Consider the following 14,058-nt stretch of genomic DNA (forward strand, 5'->3'; position numbering starts at 1 on the left):
AAACCCTTCTGATTACACCAAACCTAAAAAAAAGAAATATAACTTAATGGCTTTCATTAAATTATTTCTTAAGTCTATTTGATGGCTATTCTCAGACATGAGGAGTACATATGTCAATTAGTCAAAGGAATGTTCTTGTATGGTTGACAGTCAGCAGCAAATTTCAGTGTGCTAATTTTGTATTTATCTCAAGCATATAATTTGCAGCTAAAAATAGATTAATTTTTCCCAGAACAAATGTGAATGTTACTCTATAATTATATTCTTTAGACAAAAAAGAACCTAAGCTTATCACTTTTTTCTTTTTCAGTTGGTAAGCTAATGAAATTTGACCCATAAATTAAAAGTATGGACAAATATCAGAGAAAAGATTACTTTTAAATCAATAACAGAATATGGAACATTCTTCTCAAAATACATTGAACTGAACATTTGCTGAAAATGGAGAATAAAATAATATCTTTCAGATAGGAGACAGGTGAAGGAGAAAATAGATAATGCTATTAAATTTAAGATAATAAGTAGTATTAAAAACACTAATTGAATAATCAGAATCTATTTCAAAATATTAAAATATAATGAAAAATTTTAAAATATACTCAGTTTGGAAATCTGGTGAGTGTCTTCAAGTATAATGGATCAATGTGCAAATTTTGGTCTTAATTTAATTGATTAAACAGCTAATTTCTCTAGGCAATGCTATCTTTTGCTACAGAAAATCCCCTTTGCAGAATTAGAACTACTCACAGAAAGTTAATGCTCAAAGAAACCTATGTAAGTTATTAAAATTTATGTGAGGTTAGAACCAAATAGTGAGTCCCTTGCTTTCCCACCCTTTTTTTTTTTTTTTCTATCTCATCATAACCAGCATCCTGTCTGGTAGCTATTGCGATCATGGGAATAGCTAAATAGTAAACTGTTGTTCATGTAGTAAAAAAAAATATATACCCTCTCTTCACAAGATAATGTTCCCCAATTCTTTCTCAGGTAGCCCACGTCAAAAGGCAATTCAGAAAGCAGTCCCTTTATCTCTTTCATGTCAACCATCACTACTCATTCTGTCTTCAAATGTTCTTAAGTTCTCAGAGAAATTCTTGAAAGCCAGCTTTTAACTCTCAGGTGAAGGAATGTGGCTTGAAACCTAGTAATCATGAAGCCCAGGAAATTCATGCCATAACAGATCTGAGTGGAATTGTGTGACAAAAATTTAAGATATAAATGAATACACAAGTGTGTGTGATTCACATAATTCTGAAGTGTAGGGTAAAGCATGGAGGGGTCTCCACTGAACCAGAGGGCTACATCCCATGCCAGAGATATGTCCACCCCTGTACCCCATGCAGAGATTCCCTTCCACACAGATATGCTTTATCATCTGGGTGCTCACTCTTGCTATCCTTCACTCACACATACTCCTGAAAATATTAGTCATAGTTCTGGACATGATAGAAACTTTGGGTATTGTTAGGGTCATGGAATGGGCTGATAGAAGCAGAAAAACCATTGCCTATGGACAGTGGCACCTCCCACTAACGCAGATTCTCATCTTTTCCTTCCACAAGTCTTAATTTCCTTCACTGTTTTATATACAATGGGACCATTTGTATTCAGTTAGGGTTTTTCAAATGATTTGTTTTAAAGGCAGAGTATTTTTTTTTTCAATTTAAAAATGACACTGTACGATGTATAGTCTCCCAGTAGAGCTGCTTTGATGGAGTGGTGTTGGGAAAGCCATTCTCCCTCTTTTTGCATGGTGATTTCTGTTTTGGACTGCATTTACAGCCTTGTTTCTTTACATTTCCTGTAGCCATACTTTTATTCATGTGGTGTTTATGCCCACCCAGTCAGAATTCAGTCTGACTCTGAATTCAGTCTTGTGACCTATTTTAGCCAATGGAATATGATACAGCAAATATGTGAATAACATTTGTCTACTCCTACAATCTTCCTTGTGCCTGTGGCCAGGCTAGCCAGCTATAAGACAAAGCCAAAGCAGCAGAACTGAGTCCTTCATAGCATCCCAGCTAAAGCCAACATGCAGCCAACCATACCCGAAACAGTGATTGGTCAGGTCAGCACCACCTATAATATAATGCAGAACCCACACCACTCATGAGCTAAATGAACATGTGCTGTTGAGGCCACTGAGGTTTATAATTATTTCTTTTATAACATTATTGTGGTAATCATGTGGAACGTTATTGTCACAAAAACTGGAAATATGTGATATCAGTTTGATCAGCAATTGGGTGACAAGAGACAAGTAGAAAAATCTAAAAAATATTTAAGAAACCTTTAGCAATGCTGGGGAAAAATTGCTGGAAATCTGTTATAGATAACTGAAAAATGGCAATCCTAATTGTGCAATACATCTGTTAATAATCAACTGTGATAACTTCAAAGATAGAATTTATGAACACAAACTTCTTGAGTCTATATGGATCTCTCTTGGCAAAGCGTTGGAAAAGATGACCTCAGAAAAAAGATGGAGTAATGGATGTGACAGTGAGAAACTTTGTGAGGATTGCTGAAAGAATGATGGTGCAAAGTGACTCTCTTGAGTAAAACAAAAGGTTTCTAGGAAGCATAGTAGTCTGACATTCCCCAAAAAACAAGGGTTAATTTTAGAGAGAACAGTATGTGTCATTAGGAATCATGACTGTGGTTTAATTTGATAAACTGAAAGCCTTGATTGTTCCACAGTGAGCTGAATCAGGAAGGTACCAGTACAGAGGTGTAAAGGTGTGACTGAGACAGTCTCTGTGAGTGCAAATTATCTCCATAGAAAGAAACAGGCTGAGAGGTTGTCAAAATGCATAATTCCAAATATCTTCTTTATAATGACTATTGAAGATGATGGTCAAACTAACAAAGAACACAGCTAAGGGACACTGAGAACATGAAAGTGGGGCGCATGCTGTGGAGGCAAGGCAGGGTCTAGTTAGGAAACTTTTTCCAAATAGGGAGTCTGGCATCACGATTATGCACAGCCCACAACAGTCTTGTCCCAGAGACTCATGAGCTAAATTAATACTAATTTTGATGGTACTGATGAGTGTGACTATTTGGCAAACAGCATTACTTTGTCAATGAATGACTGATTTTGAAACAGTTTCAAGGAACAGTGTTCTTGAACTTAATTTCAATTCTTCTATAAATTAACATTTAGTTGGGGGAAATTTTATAAATTGTGTAAGTAAATAAACCCATATGCTATATTTTATAATGATTTTAAAATTAACATTTAAGATTCAGTGGAGCACAAATGAAAAGCTTTTTTTCCCCTCTCCCAAGAATGGTTTTCTAAAACACTAAAATGTTCTGGAAATAGACTGTGGATTTCCTCCCCTGCCAATCCATAAGTCAAGAGGCAAAACAATACAGTAACTAAAGAAGGACAATAATCTCCTTTTAGAGACATATTATGACACTTCAGACAGACTTTTCATGTCAGAAGTAACAGTGCTTCAGAAAAGTAAATAACAGTAAAAAAATATCACTCAATGGATAGTCAAATATCGAGAATTATGATAACCAAGTGTATGCCAAACACCAAGAGGGGAAATGTGCTTGGCCTTTGTTATATCTGGAATGTGTGCATTCTAGAGGCTGTTTTTATAAGCTAACCACTCAAGACATGAATGAAATGACTCATAAAGGCTCCATGAGAGACATTCTACAACATAATGAATTTTGTAATATTAACCTGTTCTTATGCAAATTTTGCATTTCCTTTTCAAAAGGAGTATGAAAATCATACAGCCTATGGCTTATGAATGTACCCTAAAGGTCAAAGTAAAAGGCCAGCCATTAATAACTGAAAGGTTAATGCAATAATTTGACATGACATCAACCACTAACAGTGGCTGTAGTTATTTCAGATTACCGATGCCCTTTACAGCTCACTGCAGTATTCTGACTACTTTGCTTCCTAAACTGAAGGCCACTCTCTGAAAGGCTAGATACAGTTTGTTTGCATGACTGTGCCTGGCAAAACACAGATCAAACATTAGAAACTGTGGAAGTCTCCACTTAAACATGTCTGTACAGAAGACAAATATAATCAATGATGATATCAGGTGTCAGGAAAACATGTGACTCTTGTATACTCTAATGACCAAGGCAAGAGTGCAGGAAGGCCTGCACCCCAGATGTCTAAAATGAAGACACGGCCATCCACTGTAGATAAGACTGTTTGAATTGCTATAGATAGGACAGTGGGTGCCTTCCTGGTGGGAGTGGGTGGTGACATACATCTGAAGAGGTGTGATCTTCTACCTTTGAATCACAAATAATCCTTTAAAACAATGCAACCTCAATAAAATAAAAGAAATTTTTAATTTAATAAAAATAAATATTCTTTAAATTAAAGGTTAATAATGAAGTTTCCTTCTACAAATTAGGCATATTTTCACAACAGCCATATCCCATGTTCAAAAGCAAATGTATTTTAGGATTTTTTAAATCAAATTATGAATCTTGATATTTTCATGTTAAGCCATAAATGTTCATGTTGTCTAAAAAGGAACTGTGATTAGAACAAACCTTAGTAGACAGAGGGATTTCTGAACAATCCACAAAAAGCTTTAACATTTTTGTCCGGGATTACACTTTGAAACACCTGTAAATTAACTTTAAGGAATCTGCAAACTGCCAACATGCACAAGCACTATTCTCATAAGTTCTTCAGGTTCCCATAAACCGTGAAAGTCCCCACCACAAAGTAGGGAGGGTACCTTCCTGTGCTCACTTATATCAACTTTATTTCACTAAATATGTGATGTATTTACTAGAAAACACAACTCTCCCACAACCCACTATTTCTTACTTCTCTTTCAATGAGACACCAGCCTATTTCTTCAATCACTGAGGGGAATAAAAAAAAAAAAAAAAAAAAAAAAAAAAACAACTTTGAATCCTTCATCTTTCTCCATCTAGAATTCATGTGACTTCTTTCTTTGGAAAAATATGTTATGATTCCCCAATTCTGTTTTCCTACTGGTGGAGAAAAGAGTCTTACCTCCATCCCAATCCTCATTCCATTATAACTGAAGAGCCCTCCCACCCATCCTCAGTAATGAGAATTCATCCTAATTCCTAGGATAGTCCCAGAGGGAACCCAGGTCCCTACTAGTAAGCTTGAGTAGCTGCCACTTTCTTCCTTTGCCTTCTGGAAGGTAAGGAATTTAAGCACATATAAGGAAGAATTGTTGACCACCAGGAAATGAGTAATATGTCGATTATTCTGATACAGATGTTTTAAAAATAGATTATAGTCTCCTTTGCTTTAGATATGTTGTGAATTCAGTCTTAAGAAAAATACAATTAATGCAGTGTTAGATGTCTGTACAGTCTGAAGGAAAACAATTCATTTTTCCTTTCAAGGGAATGTTTACATACATTCTGTTTTTATTTCAAGTATCAAACACTAGGATTATGTTTGATTCTTCCTGTGCCCACAAATACAGTTGGATATCGAGTTTCCCTAAATGTTTTCCAGAACAGGAAGAAAAAAATAACTATTATAATCTTTTCCAGAGTTTGGGGTTTTGATATTTTTGAATCTGTATCTTGAACTTCTTCAGGGGCATGCACTCCAAAAGACCAACCTCCAAGTCTAACAACAGGAAACACGGTGTTAGTGCTTTGATCAGAGAGCACCAGGACTTCCAGCCACAGGGCTTTTTACCACCAGCTGCACTAGTTAAGATGGCTGTAGAACAGTTGCCTGTGGAGTGTCTGCCTTGGACATGGCCACACAGAAGGGTCAGCAAGCAGAAGGAAGGGTCCTGACTGCACAGGAGGCTGAGGTCCAGGGAAGACATTGCTTAGCCAGAAGATATGGAAACGATTTGGCATGTTGGGTAGTAAACATCTCAGGATTTAACATTTTATAACATGGTTGTAAAGGAGTTGGTTCGGATCACCAGCATTCAGATTATATTTTTCACATTATTTTCCCCATATAAGTCAGCTATTCTGAGTAACCTAGTCAGTCATGATCTTTCTAGTTACATTTTCTGCTTTATTTTGTCTTTCATATTCTAGCTTCTTTCATCCTCAACACAAATATTGCCTCCTTCAGGGTCTCCCTGGTGGTGCAAGGGGTTAAGCACAGCACTGTGAAGCTATCCACACTGTGAAGCTATCCAAAGCATTTGCAGCATGAATTCAATCCCTGGCTGGCCAGAGAGCTGACCCACATGGCGTAGCAGACCACTCCTGACTCTCCTGCTGCTCCCCTCAACAGTGTATTTCAGCCAGTACTCCTGTTCTGTTCTCTGGTGAGAATCCTCTCACTCCCCACACCCCTAGTCTGTACCCCAGTTCTTGTATGCATAAATAAATATTAAAAAAAAAACAAAAACAAATATTGCTTCCTTCAGGAGGAAGTCTTCCCAGAGGACTTCAGTTGGGGTAGATCTTACTAGTTCTCTCAGTATTTTTTCCAACCATTATATCAGTTACCACTCTGGCCTTCAAGAGCTTACTTTTTAGTTTATCTTTCATGCAGTTCTATGATATTTTCTGGGTGGCAATTACATCTTTTATCTCAATGTTCCATGAACTGAGTTATGTCTGGCATCTATTAAGCTGCCAAAAAAATTGTACATCAGAAATAAAGGCACATACTAAACTTTTTTTCCCACTCTGAATGAAAGGAGTTCAAAGTACAAAGTTCTACCATAGTGCCCTTTTTCTCAGCAAACAAGGATATGTTCCTACCTGGCTCAATTTAACTCATCTATTCATTCATTTGAAAGATATCGACTGAATATCTTTTATGTGCCAGATACCAATCTAAGACTTGGGCACACAAACTGCCGCCTTTAAAAAGCAGATATTCTGGGACAAGTTCAAAGATAAAGAGGAAGTCAGCAAAAGAGGGACCGACAAGTACACTGGGGGAACAATGATGCTGGGACATCAAAGAGAATAAGAGAGGAGTGAAGGGCAGGTGTGTCCCAGTCACTGCATGCAGACAGACAATGGTGTCTTTTTGTACTGTAGCAATGCCATGCTTTTGGGGACTTAGAATGTGAGATCATGTCAGATGTGGCTGTGATTAAAACAATTAGAAAAACCCATTCCTAAGCAACTCCTCTAGATTCATCCCCTTAGGTTCAAGGAAATTTAGCACAAAACAAAAGCTTTTCCAACAGTTTACTCAGTGATCAAAAAGATAAACTCACTTGCAGCAACATGGATGGAGCTGGAAGAGATTATTCTAAGCAAAATAAGTCATATGGAAAAAGATAAATATTGAGTGATTTCATTTATATGCAGAATATAAAGAAACCAAACAAAGGGTCAGGAAAAAAAAATAAATCTTACACACTGACCATAGATCTGAGGCATCCAGGGAAGGAGGGTGAGGGGAGGGGTCAAAACAGGGTAGTGAAGAGCACAAGGCACTGTAGTGATGGGTCTTGGGTGCTGTGGTGGTGGGAGAACTACAGGGACTACATCTCAAGGGAGAAATCAAATGAGGTCCAAAAATTAACAACAATGTAAGAAAAAAAGTACTTTATCTAAAAATAAACTTAAAAATATTCATTCATTTAAAATTTTTAAATTTTTAAAACATCAGTTGTTCCCTGGCTCCATATTGTAAGCTGATTGTAGAGGGCATGGAAAAGGAGGCCATTACTTCATTAAGCTGTGAACACTGATCTGTACTTACTCCATAAAACAGTAAAAGAGTAAAGGGGGTATCTGGTTCCCTGAATGAGTCTCAATGGACATGATTTACTCCAATACCAAGGAATTGAAATCCCAGCAAGGGATCTTATTTTTTTAACCCACCTTGGTTTTTCATTAGGCATGAGCAAGGTTGAAGGCTGAGATGTTCTGCAAGGTGTGGCCCAGATGGTTAGTCAGGTAGAGGGGTCCCAGGGCTTCTGTTTGGACATTTCTGTCATTATTTCAAATAGATAAAAATGAAATATATTTATAACTCTCAAGCAGGTTTCCTGAGATTCTTGAAACTGCATGTGATTTTTTCCTAACTATCAAGTTATAATAAATCATCTATGGCCTTTTAAATGTTCTGATTCCTCAAATTTCTCTGAGAGTTACCTGCATTTGAAATTACACCAGAATTCCATTGCCACATTTGCAGGCAATTTTATTTGGAAACCTCAAATCCTTTTCTATATATGTTTGGGAAGATTTACAAGAACCAAAGGGAAAAATGTTTTCACTGGCGTGATCTTGCATTTGGTATAACTCAAAGAGAGATAACTAGAGGGAGGATAAGAAGAAAATTCAAAGGAATACACTCATTCCTAAGTGTGTGGAGGAGAAACCAAATATCCCTTTTTCTAGTATCTCACCCAAGGGCTGACACAGCCTGGGAATCAGGTAAAATCATCCAAAGTATTTGAGGCTAAGCTTAGCATAATCAAGGCTATGGGCTAGCCAAGGGCTGCACAGAAGGCATCTGACCTGCTTTTGTTAGACCTGGGCTCAGATGCTTGCTTTCCATTTCCCAAAACAACTTAGGAAAGGTCATAATCTAAAACAGTTATTGCTCTAAAAATGACATTTTCTCTGTACCTTTCACTTCTATTTCTGAGGTGTGTCTTATTTGCAAAATAGGAATAAAACAAGCCTTACCCAATTCCTGGGTTTGTGTTAGGCTCAGATATGCATAAAAGAATTACGGTAAAGTGGAGAATTTTACTCCATTTTATGTAATATATGATATGAGTTTCTTCATAGAGAATCTTAGGGGAAGATGCTAAAAGTAATGATAATTGTTATTAATTTTAATTTGGTCAGACTTAGTGATCTCACTCAGGGTTGACATAACAATGTGTAACATTTCCTTGCCTCTAGTCACCCTTCCCCCATCTCATCTACCTCATCATTGCATCAGGGCAAATCTTTCCAAAATGCTATTTTGTTTAGGTGACTTTTGCTGAAAAATTCCAATTTTATCAAGAAGTCAAGCCCAGAAAATGACTTCAATCTCTTTTTCTAACCTTATCTGTTTAGTTCTCTGCAGATATACCTTCTATACTAAACTGAATGATGACCCCTAAAGGTGTAGGGTTCTATTATTTGAAACTCTTTGAAACCTCTTTGGAAAATGGTATGGTTGTCTTATATATGCTAAAGACTTTGCAGTTGATATTATATGAGGTACATTGAGATGAGGAGTTGTCCTGCCTGATTGTCAGGGTAAGCCCTAATGGAATCACATGCATCTTCATAAGAGGAAGGCAAGGGAGGTTAGGCTAAGAGAGGGGAGGCAGTTGTATCTCTTCAAAGGCCAAGGAGGGGAAAGGTAACCATGTCAAGGAATGTATGAAGCCAACAGATACTGGATGAGACAAAGAACACATACTCTCCTAGTGTCTCCAGAGAAAATACTTGATTTCATCTCCATAATACTGATTTCAGGAGCCTGCAGAACTGTGTATAAACTTATGTTGTTTTAAGTCACCTGGTTTGTGACAATTTGTTACATCAGTCACTAAAAGTAAATACACCTTCCACTCATTCTGTCTAAAGTTACATCAATCCTGATTGCAACTTTTTGGTCATATTTTGCTGTTATTCAAAAATATTTAAGTCCTAATATACCCTCTTATTCTTTAGAGTTGACTCAATCCAGCTCCCCTAGAAGCTCCTTCTAATGTTTTTCTTCAGAATAGTGTCTCTTTCTCCAAAGAAGACATTCAGGTGGGCTACAGGTACATACTCAACATCACTTCACTTACTACAAGGGAAATGCAAACTAAAATCAAAATGAGGTATCACCTCACCCTGAGCGGATGGTCTATATCAAAAAGAATGGAAGCAACAGATGTTGATGAGGATGTGGGGGAAAAGGACACTCATCCACTCTTGGTGTGAATGCAATTTGGTTCAGCCTCTATAGAAAATGCTATGGCAATCCCTTAACAAAATTAAAAAGGAAATATATGATTCAGCAATACCACAGATAGGTATTTACACAAGGGATATGAAAACTCTAATGTGAAAATATTTATACACTTTTATGTCCATAGCATCATTACTCACAATAGCCAATTCTTGGAACCAACCCAAGTATACAATGACAGGTTACCAAATCAAAAAATGGTGGAATATATATTCAATGGAATACTACTTGGTTATATTTAAAAAATTAAAATGTTAATTTTAGGACAAAATAGATGGATCTTGCTTGAGGTGATTATGTTAAGTGAAATAAGTCAGAATATGAAGGACAGATATTGGATGGTTCCACTTATATGTGGACTATAAATAACCAAAGAAAACAAACTGGCAAAGCACAGTAAAAGTAATTCCTAGAGTCTTTGAAAAATATAGTAGTTACCAGAGGGAAAGGGGTTAGAAGGTAAGAAGGGAAAGGATAAGGAAGGGAATAGGATAACTACAAGGGAATTTTGATGGCTGGTAATGTGCATATATGGCACTGTGAAAATATACTTTCAAAATGATATAGTTATCTAAACAACAAAGCAATAAAATTTAAAGGAAAAAAGTAAAACAGTACAATAGTGTCTCTCCCCTCAGAAGTATGGTCAACCAAGGAACTGTTTTTAAGTTTAGAGATAGCCACAGATTATTCCCTAAAAACACAAGGAAATGGGCATGTTCTTGCAGACCTAGGACTTTACATGCACATGGAAATTTAAGGGGAGAAAAATACTTTGCCTTCTGACAAAGCACGGTTAATTTAGCTCAAGATGTTTTCTAGAGGCCAGAGAACTGATGTTAAAAATGTGCCTTCTTTCCATACCCCCTGAGGGTTTCTCCTTCCAGCCAGGCTGCCAGAACAATACTCATTTCTGTAACTTTCACCTGAACTTCCTCTTCTCTGAGATACTCTAATTTCTAATATGCAGCCTTACAGCATTTCTGTAAGTGCATCCCAAAGAACACAGATATACAACAAAAAGATCCTTTAGTCAAATAATTTGTAGAAAATGCTACATCTTTACTACCACATTGTCATTTGAGCAGACATTACCAAGTAATAGCTTCTTAGAAGAACTATAACAGAGATATCTATAATATGGCCTTTTCCAGCATTTCTGAAACTATAGGGATACAAAATTTTTCCATGTGAAGTTTTTTTTTCTTAACTGTATATTACTGAAATCTTAAAGTTCATGTAAGTTTGCAAGTCAAAGTGAATTTAGGAATATTGACATCAACCATTCTGATATTTACTTGTCATTCTTTTGCTATTGATTTCTAATCTATTTCCAATAAATCTGAAATAACTTATAATACAAGGCACCAGTGTAATAGACTGATGACATCAAAACCATAGAATAAGAGCATACAGTGAAAAACAGGAGACTTTATGAGTGAATGTAAAATAAACAAGATAGAAAAGAAAGAAATCATAGTGTCACAAAAGAAAAAAAAAATGCTTAAACAGAAGAATCAAACACAGCTGAGTTTATTGACAGCTTAGGCCCAAGGGAACATGAAAGTTTGCATCAAGACTGCAGTCAGGCCCTGGAATGCCCATCGGATGTGCTGTGTCATTGTCCTTACTGATATCTCCATACTTTGTCTATGAGAAAAAAAATCATTGCACTTAAGAGGAATGAATCCCACAGACTAATAAATTTAGAGTCCCTATAAATATATTTTTCCTGTGTCCTCAACAGATCTTCAGTTAATTTAAATGAAAAATTTAGCTTTTACCTTTTTTTTCTGTTACTCAATGTTATCATATTAATTTGCTGACCGTAGCTAACACAATCTTTTATCAGGGCCTGTTAAGATGATTCTTAGTCAGTTTTCCAAACAAATTTCAATTTGTTCTCCTTCATGATCCATATTTTCATAGTGAATTGCTAGCTTCCATATGGTTTGCATGAATCAACCATAGTTAGAAGAGCTAAGTGTTTTCTTAACTTTTAATATCAAGCTTTTAGAACCCAAGTAAAATTATGACAAGAGACTTGAGGTGAAGGAAATCCATTTGTTTAATAAATACCACTGGGGATCTATGGTCATGAACAATCAGAGATGATCATGAATAGGAGGGCTACTGTGGACTCCATCTGACATCTGTAGTGTATAAATGTTAACATTATGCAATCAAACTCCTCCAAGAAATAACTAACCAAGTAAACCAAAAAGTCAGACTTATGTTATTAACAAAAATGAAGATCTTATATATACAATAAACTCATTTTGTGTCTTGAGATTTATACTTTAAAAATATGAAGGAAAAACACTTTAGAAACCTACCACACAGCCACAGGCATCCTGGACTTCTGGGTGAGGAAAGGACTCTGTGTACAAGCATGAAGAATTCTCCCTAACAAAACAAGGGAGAGAGGCTGTGTTATCTATGTGATTACAAAGATATTGTATTTCCATGAAAGAGAGTTCCACCAGACTAGAACAGAGTTCACAAGATAATCATCTCCTACTGTACAAGGCAGAGCTCTTACATTTGTTTTCACAGCTTGAGCTGTTAATCTGATGGCAATGTTTTATTACAATGACGATTATTTCCATTACATTAAATTATGTTCAGTTAGCTGTCCTGAATGCACTGGAAGGTTCTCTGGGGACTTCCACTGGTGGGGCCAAAGACTTTGCATGGACCCTGAAGCTCCTAGTACCAAAATCAGGTGCCCTTGACACCAATATGGCAATTAATAAACACAGCGATCTGCTAGTCATTTTTATGGAATGATACAATAATTTAATCATCATTTAAAGAAAAGCAATTATTACATTCCCATTATGAAGAAAGACTATTTAACAGAGATTGATTTGAAAACAACTTGAAGCAGGGGTTCAAAACCTTTTTAAAAAAAGTTTAGGGCCTCCCCTGGTGGTGCAGCGGTTGAGCACTGGGCTGCGAAGCTGCCTGCGGCCTCTGCAGCGCCGGTTTGATCCCTGGCCGCTGGCAAGTGTCCCACATGGCATGACAGACCTCTCCCGCCACGCCCACTGCTCCCCTCAGCAGTGTACTTTGGTCCTTCTGCCTGTTCTGCTCCCCGTTCTGGCTCTGGTGAATCCTCTCGCCCTCTTGCGCTTCTGACTGTACCCAGTGCTTGTATAAATAAATAAATAATTTAAAAAAATCTTAAAAAAAAAGTTTAATAATGCAAAGATTCCTTGCAATATTTTTCCTCGGTGGGTCTCAAATTTTATTTTTTCACTGATGTTTACAATTTATTTTTATTTTTTTTATATAGATGCATGTTTTTACTTATTTATTTATTTGTTTGTTTGTTTGTTTTGTTTATACATGCACTGGGTACAGTCAGAAGCACGGGAGGGTGAGAGAATTCACCAGAGCCAGAGCGGGGAGCAGAGCAGGCTGAAGGACCGAAGTACACTGCTGAGGGGAGCAGCGGGCGGCAGGAGAGGTCTGCGCGCCATGTGGGACCCTCCTCCAGTGGCCGGGGAGCAGCCGGGGATCTGACCGGCGCCACTGAGGCTGCGGGCAGCTTCGCAACCCAGTGCTCAACCGCTGTGCCACCGGGGAGGCCCGATGTTTACAATTTAAAAGTAACTTTATAATGATAATTATACTTATTTACACAGAAACTGGGAAACAAGTAAGGAAAGTAAATTTACTGAACTATAGGTACATGGCTAGATATTGTTACCAAAATCTCTTGCTCCCCCCACTTTCAGAAGAATAATTGCAGGCTCTCAAATGTTAGGTAATTAAGGGAGAGACTGGTGTGCTGAGTTCATGGTCTCTGCTCTGCAATGTATAGCTCCAACACAGCACACCAAGGGGAAAAACATCCAGGTCAATGGAAACAAACTTGCCATTTCTATTAGCCAGGTTAACAAAGTGAAATTCTTTTGTAAATTTTAATATCAAAAATAATTTAAAGAATTTCTCAGGGTGACTCTCTTGGTGAGTTAGCTTATAGGTACTCCAATTTGAAAACATTACCTAAAAGAGTTATAAGTTTAAATTAGCTGATCAAAATGGCCTTGAAGACATTCTAGGGTTAATTTTTTCCACAAAAACAATGGATAGAGAGAAAGAACAGCAGGTTTCTGCGAGAACCAGGATGCATTAGATAAACTGGGTGACGCTGGCAA

The sequence above is a fragment of the Talpa europaea genome (assembly GCF_964194135.1).
Source record: "Talpa europaea genome assembly, chromosome: 11".
NCBI classification, from domain to species: domain Eukaryota; kingdom Metazoa; phylum Chordata; class Mammalia; order Eulipotyphla; family Talpidae; genus Talpa; species Talpa europaea.